Source organism: Macrotis lagotis, chromosome 1 (assembly GCF_037893015.1).
Source record: "Macrotis lagotis isolate mMagLag1 chromosome 1, bilby.v1.9.chrom.fasta, whole genome shotgun sequence".
In the NCBI taxonomy this organism is placed as follows: domain Eukaryota; kingdom Metazoa; phylum Chordata; class Mammalia; order Peramelemorphia; family Peramelidae; genus Macrotis; species Macrotis lagotis.
In genome coordinates, this window is record NC_133658.1 from 142,145,651 (window position 1) to 142,162,456 (window position 16,806).

The following is a 16,806-nucleotide window of genomic DNA, read 5'->3' on the forward strand; positions in this document are numbered from 1 at the left end:
CATTCCCTTTTAGGCTGTAGTCCTGACTCTGGACCTTCTCTACCATTCCTCCTCTGCTTTTCAACTTCTTTTTACATGTGCCTTCCCCTTTTAGAATGTAAGTTCCCTGAAGGACAGTCACTGGGTTTTTCCTGCTTGTATTTATATTTTAGAGTGCTTAACACAATGCCTAGTGCATTATAAGCACTTAATAAATGTTTGTTAACTTACTTTTAACTCTTACAACTCACTGATGCAATAGCATGTAGTGTAAGCTGGTGATGAAGTTAGATACCAAGGAAGAGGGTGCTCCAAGAGATGACTTAAGTTCATATATTTAGATCTAGAATGAACAGTAGAGGTAATCTAGTATAACTATTTCAATTTATAGATGAGTTAATTGAGATACAAAGAAATTAAGGGATTTGCTTGAAGTCATACAGTTAAATAAATTATATAAAGGTGGCATTTGAAGTCATTCTTTATCTTCAAAATCATTGCTCTTACAGAGTCACACTATATAGGCTGGATAGTACATAAAAGTCAAAGCTATGGCTTTTATAGAAGCAATGAGAGTTGGTCAATGAGGAAAGTTGACAGAATTGATGCTTTAATTGTGGTGTGAGAGTCCCTTGGACAGCAAAGAGATCAAATCATTCAATAACTTAAAGAAATTAATTTAGGCTATTCACTAGAAGGTAGAATATTGAAATTGAAGCTTAAATTCTTTAGCCACATAATGACAAGACAGGCACTCTTTGGAAAAGACGATGATGTTGAGAAAGATTGAAGGTAAAAGGAAAAGGGGATAACAGAAGATGAGATGGATAGTATCATGGAAATAATGAATATATACTTGGATAGATTTTGAGTGATAGTGGAGAACAGAAGATCCTGGCAGACTATGGTTCATAAGGACACAAAGAGTCAAACACAACTGAAGGACTAAACAATAACAAAATTTTTGTAAGTAGTTGATTTTGGGGGAAAGTATATCTTTCAGTGTAAATGAATAAATTGACATCTTTTACAGCAGGGAATTGAATGAGAAAACTTTTGAAGTCTCTTCCAGCTCTACATTATTGATTAGCTTGAAACAGTTCCTCAGAGCCTGATTTCCATTGGGAAGGCTAATTAAATTGAGTTACTAAGCCTGCTGAGCTAATAACCAGATTTGACCTGCAGTGACCTCATCAAAGTTCTGCAGGTATGAGAAGGCCAGTTTCAGCAGCTTTTCTCTCTTCCCTTTCTCTGACTTTAACATGAATCACTTCTAGATATCAACTGTCAAATTGATGACTGCTTATTTCCCAATGATAAAACCTTGACTTGAATTTTTTTAAAAATGAGATTCTTACAGGAACATAATTCATGCTAAAACATATGTTGAGCTCCACAGATGCTGTTATTGCTGTTCTTCAGTCAAATTCACTGCACTCAAGTATTCAAAATATTGTAAGTGCAAGCAAGTATGTTACTGCTAAAATAGTCTGCAATGTCAGGAATCCATGAAACAGAATTAAGGGATAATTCTTTTTCAATACAGAGAGTCAAAAAGACTGTCCTCCATAAATCCAGGCACATGTGCAGTTGCAGTTCTCTGCAGGAAGAATGTCCGCATTCCTTTAAAAGAGAAATGTCAGCTGGGAAGAATAAATGCTGTGGTCCTCATGCTCTTCATCTGGGAAACTACTTTCTTCCCCTCCCCCCCCTCCCCCCAATATTGAAAGAGGAGACTAGACAGCAGTTCCCATGATAAGGAACTGAAGATGTTAGTGGTCTGCAAATTCAATATAAACCAACAGTGTGATATGACTGCCAACAATATTAATGAAATCTTAGGCTGCATGCATAGTGAGGACTCTGAGTAAGAGGGGTGATTGGCCCACTGATCTCTGGTTAGGTCAGATCAGATCAAGCACATTGTGTCCAGTTCTAGGAATCAAACTAGTTTGTTTCTGTATGGGACAGATTTTGGTTTGAATTCAAACACATGCTGATTCCTCTCTTAAAACTTAACTATTTCATAGACTCCATTAGGAGGCAAACTATTTTCAGTTATGCTGGACAAGTCCAATGTTGGGTAAATGTCATTATCCTGTCATTTTATGATTTCTTTTGCCATGTGATCAAAATATGGCTATCAATCCTTTTTCTACTTTTTTTTTTTGGTGTGGAAGTGCTAATTTTTCTATAGTTGTTTTAGTGTCATGGTATCTCTAGTTTAGTAAGATTGTTAATTTATTTTCTAGATCAGTTAGTGTCCATTTTGCAATTCAGATAGCACATATCAAGATTCTAATTCATGGTGTTTAATCATATTATATGACTTATTCCCATTCAACTTATATTTTAGAACATCAGTAAGTCTCAACATAATTAGTAAGAGTTATTATTTTTTGACAATTTGTTACTTTTAGTAAAAGTATCAGATAAATGAATTTTAATACAAGAAAAAATTCCTAGCAATACGAGCTTTCCGAATGTAGAATGGATTGCTGAGGCAGCTAAGTGGTGCAGTGGTTAGAGAGCCAGACGTAGATTTAGGAAGATTTATCTTCCTGAATACAAATACAACCTCAAACACTTATAAATATGTGACTTTGGGCAAATCACTTAACCCTGTTTGCCTCAATTTCCTCATCAATAAAAGGAACTAGAGATGGAAATGGGAAACCATTTTAATATCTTTGCCAAGAATATCCTAAATGGGGTCATGGAGAGTCAGAACAATTGAAAACTGACCCAACAAAACAATATATTGAGTTGCTATAGAAAATAATGAATTTCCCATTACCAGGGACTCAATAAACTAGAGAGAGATTTCTACTTAAGGTTTGGGTTGGGATAGAAGTCCTCTGAAATCCTTTTTGGGTCTTAGTTTCTATGAGCCAATGAATCTGCTCTTATTGATGTCACACAGGTGAAGCATGTTGAAAGATGGATAGTTATTTTTGAAGGTGATCTTGTAGCAGTATGGTGTCACTAGATATTCCAAATACATTCTTAGCTTAGGTTAAGGTCATCACTTCACAGACCTTTTGGTCCAAGAAATTCTCTACAGTTTCAAAAATTATTGAGGAATCCAAAGAGCTTTTGTTTATATAGATTATATCTCATGGGATTTGCCATATTAAACATGAAAATGTTTTAATATTATTATGATAATAGTTTTGACATTGCCGCTCCACCTGAATGGATCTCAGAGATCTCTAGGGATCCCTGGATTATATTTTAAGAAATGCTAGTCAAATTCTTCACAGCTCAGTAATTATGTAGCAGTTTTTACCTAAAGAGAACTAAAAGGCTTTGTTCACAAAGCTCCTTAAAATATCGTTTCATAACAAATCTTTACACATTTGATTGCAGTTCTTTTAATTCACAAGTAAATAAATTAGAGATAATTCAATATTTGATTATGAGATTTACAGCCCTGCTCCTTACAGTTTCTTAGGTGAGTGCTCTGTAATGTAGCCAAATTGAAGTAAGCCATTAATTTTGCTCACAGTGTAAACTTGGCATTGACAGAAAATAGAACTAGGTGAGGCACAGAAGAGCTACATTGGTCAAAGTAACATTTCTCTCTTAAAGTTTCCTTCTTATGCTTCCAAGTCTTTCTTTCCTGGAACAATTTCCCATTTCCATTGCTTTACTTGTTCTATAATGTTTGTCCTTTATTTTTGAAGAAGACTGTGACATCAGGGAGGTGATGCCATGACGGGCATGTGGATTAGATTTGAATGAGGGAGATACTGTGTTAAATCACCAGCCTCACTTTTTCCTCCAGTGCTAGCTGGGTCCAGTGGCCAGATAGGAATCAGGATGACTGAAGATAGCCTTGGATGTGAGGCAATCAGTGTTAAGTGACTTGCCAAAAGTCACACAGCTAGTAAGATTCAAGTGTCTGAGTCTAAATTTGAACACTTATCCTCCTGACTCCAAGTGCTCTATCCACTGTATCACCTAGCTGCCCTTATTCTATACTAAGGGCACAACTGCTTTTTGAATGTCTGAGTCTACTTAGTTTACATTAGATGAATCATTTATTTTTGTCTAAATAAAATTTTCTTTTCTATTATTTTTTAACAAGGCAACAGTTAAGTGTCTTACCCAAGATACACAACTAGGTAATTATTAAATGTCTGAGACTGGATTTGAACTCAGGTCCTCTAGACTCCAGGGCTGGTGCTTTATCCACTTGGCTACCTAGCTGTCTCTAAATGGAATTTTCTTGAAGAAGGGTCAGGTAGGTGTACATAATCATATGGCTCTACTGTAGGATCATAAAGCTGTGTACATGAAAGAAACACTTGAATATCTAGGATCATATAATTTATTGGCTCTTAGAGGGTAGATTAAAAAAAATGAAGGAAGCATAGATAATCTTACTCAAGATCACATAGGTGGTAAGAAGCAGAATCAAGATTTAAACCCAAGTCTTCTGACTCCTAAATCCAACGACTTTCCCTCTAGACCATGGGTTTTTTTTATGTAGTTCAAAACACTCACCTAATTCTTTTCGTATTCAAATCATGAATTCTATTTCAATCCAAAAAAAAAATACTCATATGATCTCTGGTTCAAAACATTCAAGCGATGTGGATCTCCCTTCTTCAAGGACATATTCTAAAGTGCTCACATCTTCTTTCTCCTTCCTATGACATTAGGATGGTAACATCTATGTAAGAGCAAGAGTATATGACCTTGTGCAAATAGGTACAATATCTAGCACAATATATAGAATAATGGGTCTGGAGTCAGGAAAACTCATCTTTGCAAATTCAAATCCAGTCTCAGACACTTACTAGTTATGTGACCATGGGCAAATCACTTAATCCCCTTTGTCTCAGTTTCTTTATCTATGATTTGGAGAAGGAAAAGTCAACCCACTTCAGTATCTTTGCCAAGAAAATTTCAAATGGAGTCACAAAGAGTGGAACACTACTGTTTATACATATATACATATATATATATATATATATAAACATATATACATATGTTTATATGTATATAAACATACATGCAGATACACAATACTCAGATATATATATATATATATATATATATATATATATATATACACACACACACACACAGAATTGAACTGAGAAGGGAAACTGTTTTGTTAAGGGAAACTGTTTTGTTAATTGAATGCTGAGGTATTGAGACTCCTTGAAGAAGGATGAAAACCAGGATTTTTTCCCTCATGGAAATATGGCATTTTGGGCAACCACAATATATAAAAACACTTCTTCTGGGAACCTTTGAGAGTCATGACACTAAAAGGGCAATTATTCAGAAAGCTAATATTGAGTACACAGAATAAGTACTGAATGAAAGCAACTTCCTACTCTTAGGTTAAGAGGCCTGATTAAACAAATTAAAAATTATTTTTAGTTGTTAAAATTATACCTGATTACACAATGTACCTTTTTATGAAATTTGACAAGGAAAATTGATAATAGTGTGTCAGACACTCATGATGCTGAAGAGATTTCTGTCTGGTTAGGCTTTATATGTTTATTTTTTTAAGTTCCCACCAAGAAATTTACCTTCTTCCATAATCTGACTTTGTAAAATGGATATAGAAGTTTTTAGGCTGAACTTTTCTCTAAGTAGAATAAAAATTACTTGTATTTACAATTTAATCTTCCCTTATATCAATGGATCTAGAATTTAATTGATGAGGGTATGCCCTTCAAGGATGTATATAGCAAGCTAATTTTCTTCCTTTTCATCCTGTAGGACTCTTTTTTTATGTCTTATGATAAGTTCATTCCAGGGGTCCTGCCTGATGTGTATTTGTGGGTGTTTCTAGCTCCCTTTTCCCCTATATGAGCCCATTAGTGGAAGGTACCCAAGGGCTGGCTGTGGGTTATAATAAATAATAGTTAGTATTTATATCACACTTTAAGTTTGTGAAGGACTTTATGTGTTCTCTCTTATTTTATTGGGGAGCAGGTACAAATACCATTCCCATTTATAGATGAGAAAACTGAATTAGACTAAGGTTAAGTGATTTGACCAGAGTTGTACAACTAATGAGTGTCTGAGTCTGGATTTGAACTCATTTTCCAGCTTCCACATTTAATTTTTATTCACTATTTCACTTAAGTTCTTCTTACCCCTTAACTTTATTTTTTTTTTTAATTTTTTTAGGTTTGTTTTTGCAAGGTAAATGGAGTTAAGTGGCTTGCCCAAGGCCACACAGCTAGGTAATTATTAAGTGTCTGAGACTGGATTTGAACCCAGGTACTACTGACTCCAAGGCCGGTGCTTTATCCACTATGCCACCTAGCCGCCCCACGCCACCTAGCCGCCCCATGCTACCTAGCCACCCCTACCCCTTAACTTTATAATATGACCAGCCCACGTATGTAGTTTGCAAAATGTTGCCACTGGGTTACAGGTATTGTGTGGCCTCTCTATTGCCCACTAGTGGATAATCATTTAGAATTCTTTGGAGATAAGTGCTCTATAACTCATAGTAATTCACCCTTTATATGACAATTTAAAATATGTAAAGAATTTTAAATGGTTCATTTTTCTTGAATTTTATAAAAAGTATATGCAGTGGTTACTATTGTTTTTCCATTTCACAGATGAAAAGATTGATACCTTGATTGGTTAAATGAGATACAATAGGGAGGGGAAGAAAGAAGAAAGTTTCCTAGTCAGAAGAGAATTCTTCCCAAGAGGAGATACAGCTTAGTATCTTAGTATTTCTTAGTGGAATTGTGAACCTATCCAACCATTCTGTAGGACAATTTGGATCTGTGCCCAAAGGTCTATAAAACTCTCTTTACCCTTTGAACTAGCAATATCACTATTAAGTCTGTACCTCAGAGAGATAAAAACATAAGGAGAAATGACCTGTTTGTACAAAAATATTCTTAGCAGCTCTTGAATGTTAGTAGTGAAGACTTGGAAATTAAGGGGTTATCTATCAATTGGGAAACTGCTGAACAAGTTGTGGTTTATGATTGTGATGGAAAACTACTGTGCTATAAGAAACAATAATCAGGATGATTTCAGAAAATCCTGGAAAGACTCATATGAACTGATGCAGATTGAAGTAAGCAGAATCAAGAGAATATTGTATACAGTAATAGCAACATTGTAGGATGATCAGTTATGAATGACTTTTCTATACTCAGCAATATAATGATCTAAGATAAATCCAAAGCATCTAAGATAATTCCAAAAATGCTATCCACACTCAGGGAAAGAACTGATGGATTCTGAATGCAGATTGAATGATACTGTTTTTCATTTTCTTTATTTTTTATGTGTTTTCTCTCCCCCTTTGTGTCTGTGTCTTTCACAACATGGCTAATATAGAAATATGTTTTGTATGATTGCACATGTTTAATCTATATCAAATAGCTTACCTATTCAGGAGGGAAGATATAATGATGGAAGGAAGAAAATTTGGAATTAAAATAAAATAATGTTAAAAATTGTCTTTACAATTATTTGGGAAAAACTGAAACATTAATTAAAAAAAGGATGGACTTTGGCCCAATTTAGAGGGTGTTCACTAGTTGGAAAACTAGATCATGCACCACCCCTGGAGTCAGGAGGACCTGTTTCCAAATCCGATCTCAGACATTTGATATTTACTAGCTGTGAGATCTTGGGCAAGTCATTAACCCTGATTTACTTGTATCCAGGGCTATCTCCAATCTTCCTGATTCATATCTGGACACTGAACCCAGATGGCTCCAGAGGAGGAAGTAAGGTTGTTGACTTAGCATAGCACCCCTCACTCAATCCAATTCATTTGCTTATCAAGGCATCACCTTCCTGATGTCATGGTCTTCTTCTTTGAGAACTAAGGACAAACATCATCATCATCATCCCCACACTTATAACAATTCTTCAGTAGCATAGAGACATCTAAGTCAAGCAGGAAGGCCACATCCCTAGCATATCTCCTTTCTCTTCTGTAATCCCCTACAAAGGCCTACCCTTCTGGGTTTGAACACTGATTTCATTAGAGCTGCTTGTTCTGGGTACAATACTCATTACTTATGGCTCTGGAGGAGTTCTTTTTTCTTGGCAGTAATAAGGTACAGTTATAGTGCTGGGCACACAGGAGGCACTTAATATTTGATTGACTTAGATTTACTAAGTCATGCCAGTATAGGATAAATTTTCCTAGTACCTACCAGTTTGAAAAGGCTTATCACCAGAAGGCTGACCCAAACAATTGTTGAAAATGTGGAGAAATTGCAATGGGCATCCCTGAGAAGCACCCTCATTGAGGAAATATGATTATTTTTGAAGTAACAAAGTAAGAAGTTTTTTTAAAAAAATTTATTAGATCTTTAAATCACTTTTTTTTATCAGTGATTTCATCACTGACAGAGGAAGCTCTTAGCAGTTAAATTCCTTAAATATAGTAAATTAGCACCTTACCTATATAATTTTAGAAAAGGGATTATAATCTGATTCCAGCACGTACATTTAACCTGGGACCCACATATGCCAAAGAGTATCTATGAATAAGTAGTCAGTCAATAAATATTTATTAAGCACCTATAAAGCCTTAGGCTATTAGGCTTTTCCTTTTTTTTTTTTTTTTTTGCTAAGACAAAGAAAAAGACAATCCTTATTCTCAAGAAGGTTATGATCTAATGGAGGAAGAAAAGACACAAAAGGAAGTCAGGACTGGGGTGGGGTGGGGTAAGGAAGAGAAAGGTACCTAGAATGGTGGACCAGGTGGAGAAGTCAGTCAGAGAAGTCCCAAAATACTTTAGCCAGTTGAGAATAAAGGTGATTTCAGTACCTGCATTATAGGATGGGAAAAGAAATACATTCTTATTTTTACTAACCTTTAACCAATATTTAACATTTTCTTCACTTAGTTAAAAATTTTATTTTAAGAAAAAGCTCTTGAGCTTCACCAGACTGCCAAGAGGGACCCACAGTACATAGAAAAGGTGAAGAACTTCTGTCCTAGTCAGTTGCTTGGACGACCAAGGGGTAATACACAAATATACAAGAAAGGCAAGAATTGAACCTGTATCTTCCTGGCACTGAGGCTAGCTACTTACTTCTCCCTATCTCTCACTTTAAATCAATTTTGCTTAAAATTTAACAAAGGAAAACTAAGCTTCTTCTTGCTCTCATCCCTCAAATACCTTGTTATAGCCAACCCTGTGTCTTAAGGAAAGCAAAACAAAGGGGAAAATGATATTGCATATGGAATTAGAATACCTGGAAGTTTAGTGCCTACTACAAAGCTCCACCTAGGGTAGCAACAGATAGAGATTTTTCTGCCTGTATTGAGGGGAAATGTTGGGCCCAATAAGGCAGTAAGAGAACCAGACAGAAAACTGGATTAAAGACCAGTTGTGAAAGGAATAGTTTGTGCCCTCTCCTGGTCCAACTCTGGGAACCAGACATGGAGGGGAGTGGTCAGCTAACTAATGAACTTGGTCAGGGTAGGGTCTAGTCAGTTAAAGTTCCCTCTTACTGGGGACTAGTGTACAGCTTCACCTTTAGAAGCCTAAGGTATCTTAACTCTTGTTTGGAAGAAGTGATTTCTGGAGGCCCCAGGAGTCCTTTAGAGCTCTTTTTTGCCCCTTGATAGGTATAAGAACCAGAGATATGCACCTGGTTCCTGGGACATCCCAGCCTCTATTCCTAAAGGGTCAACTGAGCTTCAAGTCAGTCCTTGGTAGCAACTACTAATCTATGAAAATTTATTTATCAATCTTACTGAAAGTTGGGTGACATAGTGGATAGAGCCCTGACCCTGGAGTCAAGAAAACCTGACATACTCTTAGTAGCTGTGTGACTCTGGGTAAGTCACTTAACTCCATTTGCCCCCCCCCAAAAAAAAAATAAAATATTACTGAAAGTCTACCTAGAACTTGGGACCCATAAGTGCTCCCCAAACTTTGTATTCTAGCCATAATCTCTTTTCCTTATAGACTTTTCTGGATAGGGATCTTCAACTGCTTGGGCTCCCAGGTTAAGGGGGAAAAAATCTTCATTCCAACTTTACCTGTGTGATATAGTACATAGCAGTATGCTTATCTGTCTCAACAGCCTGGGACAGAAGATTTACTAAGGTCTACTGAAATTCCAACTTTAAATTCCCTTCCAACTCCAAATTGTATGACATGATGATAATAATAGGCATCATATAATATTCTCTCATGTTTATAGAGCAAACTTTACTATTAAAACTGAATCATTTCAAGATATCTAAATCAACAAAGAGCAACATTTCTACAAACTGATGTAGAAGGAAAATCTTCCAAATATTATGATACGAATGTTCAGAAAGTTAAATGGTTTCAGTCCTCTCATTTATAAAAGAACAAAACCACAATATACATCACCCCCCCCCCCCCAGTCTGATTCTTTCAGGGAGCAATTAAATTGATTTGCTAAGGACTCTCTGATTCATGTCTCTTTCATGGGAAGTAGGGCATAGTGGAAAATATTTAACAATATTTATCAAAAGTTTGGTGCAGTGTTGATGAGTGATAGAAAGCTGGAGCTAGAAAGTACCTTAGAGATTAAACAGATCTCCAACTTCTGTCAAAACAAGACAAAACAAAACAAAAGAACAACAAACCAAAAAAAAAAAACCCCAAGAGTAAAGTTTATGCATGCCTTCTGTTTTTTTTATATCATTCCTCACCTCCACCCCCACCAAGAATCCTTATTTTTAAGAAGGAACAGTTAAACAAATCTAAAATAGCATGGAGACTTCATCTAATTGTGTGTATATATATTCTGACTTCCTTTTAATTTTGGGTTTTCTTTACATTACTCTAGTCTTGTATGTTGTGATTTTTTTCCTTCAAAGCTAAATGCCTTTTAGTAACTGTAATTTCAGAGAGAAATTTCAGAATTACGAAACTAGGAGATGTACTAGTTGGAGTGATGTAATGTTTGTCCTTTATTCTTGAAGACAACCATGACATCAGGAAGGTGATTCCATGACATGCATGTGAATTGGATTTGAATGAGGGGGGTTATACGAGCTAAGTCACCAGCCTCAATTTCTCCTCCAGAGCCATCTGGGTCCAATGGCCAGATATGATTCAGGATGACTGGAGATGTGAGGTAATCAGAGTTAAGTGACTTGTCTAAGACCATACAATTAGTAAATCCCTGAGTTTGGATTAGATCTCTGTCCTCCTGACTCCAAGGTCAGTGCTCTATCAATTGTGCCATCTAGCTGCCCTATTGATTAGGTAGGAAGGAATTAGGAGTTTTGAGAAGTTGATGAACTGAGAGGCTAGGATCTTTGAGAAATATCAACATGAATTTTGAACTTATTTAGAGTGATATTTAGAGTGATGGAAGGGATTGGGGTAGACAGGAAGATAGTAATATAGATCCTAGAGAAATTGGGAAAAAAAAGAAAGAGAAGTTGCTGCTCTTGAGATCTCATCCTTTCCATGAGTTCCCTATATTAATATACCTAATCTAGATTAGACTATTCTATAAATCCTTTAAATGAAGAAAGCTTGATGAATAATGGAGACAGGAAAAGGGTCTATGTGGCAATGAGGAGCAAGGAACATACATCCCTGCCTTTAGACCAATAAATTCAGTCTCCGTGAGAGAAGGAATCTCCAAAATTATACTAGGTGGAGAAGAATGAGGTGTCCTCAGAGGGACAGGTAATTTGTAGCTTGTAATAGAAATAAGAAGAAATTTAGAAAAGAATGAAGGTTACAGAAGCCACAGTGAAAGAAGAAGAAAGAAAAAAGAGAGAAAGGAGGATAAGGATGAATATATGGAGAGAGAATACAAAAGATTTTTATGTATAGAGGAAGTACTTCTAGATGATGAGACTTATGAGAAGAATCTAAGATTTGTCAGCCATAGGAAGAGGGAAATGGCAAAAGATTATATGAAAAACGAAGTCTAAATTTCTAATTAGAATTTTTTTGTGTTGTAACCTTCATTTACTACACTAATCATGTGGGGTGCATTAGGGAAGAGTGGGAGTTTATGGTGATAGGAGGGTGCTGTTAGAGTTAAGTTTGGTGAATTTTTTTATTAGATGTTAATGGACCATATATTCCCACCAAAGCAGGTATTTACTTTGGTGAATTTTACATAGCCAGAGAGATTAATGAATGTTTTTCATTTCTATCTCTTCCTTTTTTGTTTTTATTTTTTTATATCCAATATAATTTTCTCCAGTATGCTTCCCTCTTTTATTCCCAGAGAATCAAACTACGACAATTAGTACTTTTTAAAAGCTTAAAAAAAAGAGGAAGAGGAAAAATTAGCACAATTAATCAGTTCATTGAATAAGTCCCAGAATATGTGCAATGTGCAATACCTTTATGAAGGGGTTGGTTAGGGCTATTCTTTTCTGTTTCTTTGATTCATTTTTGATCTTTGCGATTTGATGACACCCCCTTTTTGCATGTGTCTATGGTTATTCTTTATGTTTACATTGTTGTAGCCATTGTATCATTTTCTTGGCTCTGTTTACTTGATTCCATATCAGTTAATACCTTTCTGTATTCATCTGAGAATACTCCCTCAAAATGTGGAGTGGTCCTCATTGATAGTTTTGGTTTATTGGAATAAATATGAAATACTTATATTCGTTTATTGGAATATATGGAATACACATGGAATATAGAATAAATAACCTTTCCAGAGTTTGTTCTAATCAGAGACAAACACTACTAGAGGTTTAGGCCTTAAGGAAGAGCAAAAAAGAATTGAGCTAACCAACACATTTATTGATATTTCACAGATTTTTGTTAGCATGGCAGAAGGGGTTGTAGGCCCTCCCCACCCTCTAGGCCCTGATGGGATGCTACTCTTCTTAAATAACCTTGTCCATAGGAAGTGTTACCTGAAATGTCATCTCTAGCTAGTCCAATCATGGCTTCTCAATGTAAGATGTGGAGGGGGCAAGGTGCAGAAGAGAGGAAAAGAACCCAGGAAGAGACAGGGAAGCAATTAGGGACAAAGCTTTCTGAAACTGATGAATTTGTTTAGCCATTCCTCAACAAATGGACATCTAGTTTCTTTCTAAATCTTTGCCATCATAAAAAAAAGTGTTGGTATAAATATTTTGGTATATATGGGAAGTTTCTTCTCAGTGGTTTCTTTGGGGTGTCTTTGTTTTAAAGAGTATTTTATCTACTTTATTTTCATATGTAGCCATAGGAAGGAGGGGAGGGGAGGAAGAGGGGAGGGGGAGGGGAGGAGAGAGGATTTTACAAATATAGGGTTCCATGTGTAAGGTGAAGGGCCTGTGTGGCATGAAGTGAGGTAGAATAAAGATCTCTAACTTCTTTGCCTCCCTTCTTAACCTTTCTTCAAAAAGACTTTAATTTCTGCAGAATTAGAAAGCAGGAAATTTGGAACCAAGGCCACTTTAATCTCCTAAAAGAGGGTGTAGCAGGCAAGGTATTGCTTATCTAGAGGATATGATTGAGTTCCAACTTTTATCACTTTGAATTTTCTGTTGAAGGTCTGATCCCTTTCCACAATTAGCATCATAGAAAATAGCAAAGAAACCCATTTATTCAAATTATACAACACAGAAATCAGAGAAGATATAGATAAGAGAATATATAACAGACAATATAGAATGAAACTCCCTTGGGGAGAAAGGCAACTCAAGTCAGCTAAGAAAAAGATTCCTGAATCTCTCACCTAAGGGGAAACTTCCTGAAGTCTTTAAAATAGCAAATTCAGATTAGAGACATGATAAAACTCCTGGCTCCTTTCATTCCTTTCCATATTCTTTTACTTTAGCAACCTGATATGACTTGATCTTTTCCACTTTTTCTTTCCAAGCTGATAGCTGACTTGATGATACATTTGAAGAAGATTCTGGCTTGAAGAGTTCCCAAAAGGTCACTGACCTTTGCAGGGTACCAAAGGAGATTGATAAAGGCTGGAACTCCCTTACCTCTCACTAACTCCACCCTACTTTTCACTCAGGGCAAAGGTATTCATCTCCACTAGTAGCAAGAGTTCCATACCAGAGGATTTTGGGACAGAGGTTATACATAATTTCAGATTATTTTCTAAAATAATTGTAGCAATTTATAGCTCTAACAATAATGCATTAGTGTAATGATCATTGATCACACATTCAATATTGACTATTGCCATTTTTTAAATCATCTTTCACATAACTGAATACTTTGTAATTCTTTTAAGAACTGGTTCTATTCTTTTGCTACTTACCTATTGGGGAATGGATATTAATCATAGACACTCAAATATATACACTTGTACATTTGTTAATTATTTATATTCCCTGGATACCAAACACTTATAAGAGAAATTTAACCCAAATTTTTTTTAAATTCCATTTTAGTGTTTCTCTTTTTATCCTAGTTGTATTAATTTCATCTATGTGGTAGCTTTTCTATTTCATGTAACCAAAGTTTTCTACCTTATCTTTTATGAAAACTTCTAACTCCTGTTTAGATTAATATAGCTCCTATTCATAGTTGTGAGGAAAATATGGTGTTTTTCTTCTATATTTTTCATAAGGTGATATTATGATCATGTATCTAGAATGTAGTATGTAATATGGTATAAGGTATTGCTTTCTAATATCTACTACAATTTTTTCAGTCATTCCTCCTTCCATAATTTTGGCTGCTACAGAAAGGGCTGAATATTGTGGTACATGCAGGGGCATTTTCCTATCTCTTATATCTTTAGGATATAATCTGAGGAGTGTGGCATCTACCAACTTTATTATATTATAGATGAGCAAACTGAGATTTAGAAAATAACGGAATAACAGTGATGGTGGGACCTTGGAGGTCATTTAGTCCAAGCTCTTTTTTATTCATGGGAAAGGTCCAGGAAGGGGCAGCTAGGTGCCAGAATATGAATATAATGTAGATTATGGAGTCAGAAAGACTGGAGCTCAAATCCATGCTTCAGATTCTTATTAATTATGTGACCTTGGGAAAGTCACTCACTTTTCCAAGTCTCAATTTCTTTATCTTTCAAAGATAAGTTCTGGATAATGGCACTTACCTCACAGAGTTATTGTGAAAATCAAATGAGTTAAATACATAAAGCACTTCAAATCTTAAAGCATTCTATAAATGCTAGCTATTATTGAAGTGACCAAGATCACTCAGTAATTTTATGACAGCATTAGAATTTCTATAATTTCCTGTATCTCACTGAACTTTTCATGATGCCTTGATATAGTTAATGTTCTAATTCATTCCTGAAGAAGCATTTTTTTTTTTTTTGGAAACACTCAGCAAATGTGGCAGAAATTATTTGCTTCATAGCATTAGAGAATTCAAGAGCTGAAAGATGAAGGGCAGTTTTTTTGAGGACAGGGCGCCCTCTCGTGTTACATACCACCACTAATTCTTTGGGACTATTGGCCACCCTTTCCATCACAATGCAAAGAAGGTCCCTATTTATGTCTCTTCATTAAAGATGAAATAAGATCTGAAACATTAAAGAGTACTCCTACTGTGCCTCTCCTTGGCAATTGTACATACCAAGTATAAGTGAAAATCTAAATGTGGTCAATGATTCTTCATATTTCATTTTGTATTCTTTGTAGGATCGTAAATTTTGAGCAGTAAGAGACCTTAGAAAGTAGATAGAAGTTGCAAATAAAGGAAAATTAAGCTTGACATCAGGGACAATAAAATCTTTTTAAAGAATTGCAACAGTTTGCCTACAGCAATCAACAATCATTTCTTTTAGTATTCAGAATGAGGAATTGGAGGTCTACAAGCAGAAGCTGACCAACCATACATTGACTAAGTTATAATGGCAGCTCCTTTATATATGGGTTAAATTACACTACAACTAAGTTTCCTTCTGATTCTCAAATTCTGTAGGTTCAAACCTATTAAAAGACTAGAGCTCCTCAGGGTTCAGACAACTAGAGATGATAAAACCAGGTTTCAGATTGATGAAATGAATTATATAATGGCACACAGCTGAGGCCCTGGGGCCTAGGAATGAGTGCAGAAATGAGAATATGGAGAATTAGGGACAAACTGCATTTCTGTTACATATAATATTTCTGTGGGAAAGGAAGGAAATTTTCTCTGAATCTAAGTTTTCTCAAGGAAACGTGCAGGAAGAGTTGTGCAAAAGGCATATTCTCTATAGAGCATGTTTAGAGGGAAAAAATTGCATTCTTATCCAGAGAAAGACTTGATGGAGTCTGAATTCAGATCAGAGGATACTATTTTTATTTTTTGGAGATTTTTTTTTTTGCATTTTTTCCCTTTTATTCAGTTTCTTTTTTTCACAACATGTCTAAGGTGGAAATATGTTTTACATGATAGCATAAATATAACCCATATCATATTGCTTTCTGCCTTGGAAAGGAGGGAGGGATGGAAGGGAGGGAGAAAAATTCAGAACTCAAAATCTTTCAAACACTGAATGTTGAAAATAGTGTTTACCTGTAATTGGAAAAAAAATGCTATTAAAACAGTGGAAAAATGAACTGGTCACATTAGAAGAATGCCATACACTCATATTTCCCTTATTAGAGGTCTTACCAGACTCAAATGCGATAATATGTGTAGAGTGTTTTGTAACTTTATAGCTATATATAAATGTGAGCCTTTTTCTTAGCTTTTCTAGAAGAATCACAATGAAGTTGTGCTGTAGTTTTGTGTTTTGCATATGAGAAAGACATTGAAACTCCATCTTCAGTCTTTCTTCTTTCCTTTGTTTGTCTAATACTTGATATGGGACTGACCACCCCCTCTCACTTGACCTTCTTATGGCCAGCATTCACAAATGACCTTGGTCTCATTTTTAGTTCCCTGCTCCAATCAACTGAGCTAACAGGACCAGACAAGTGTA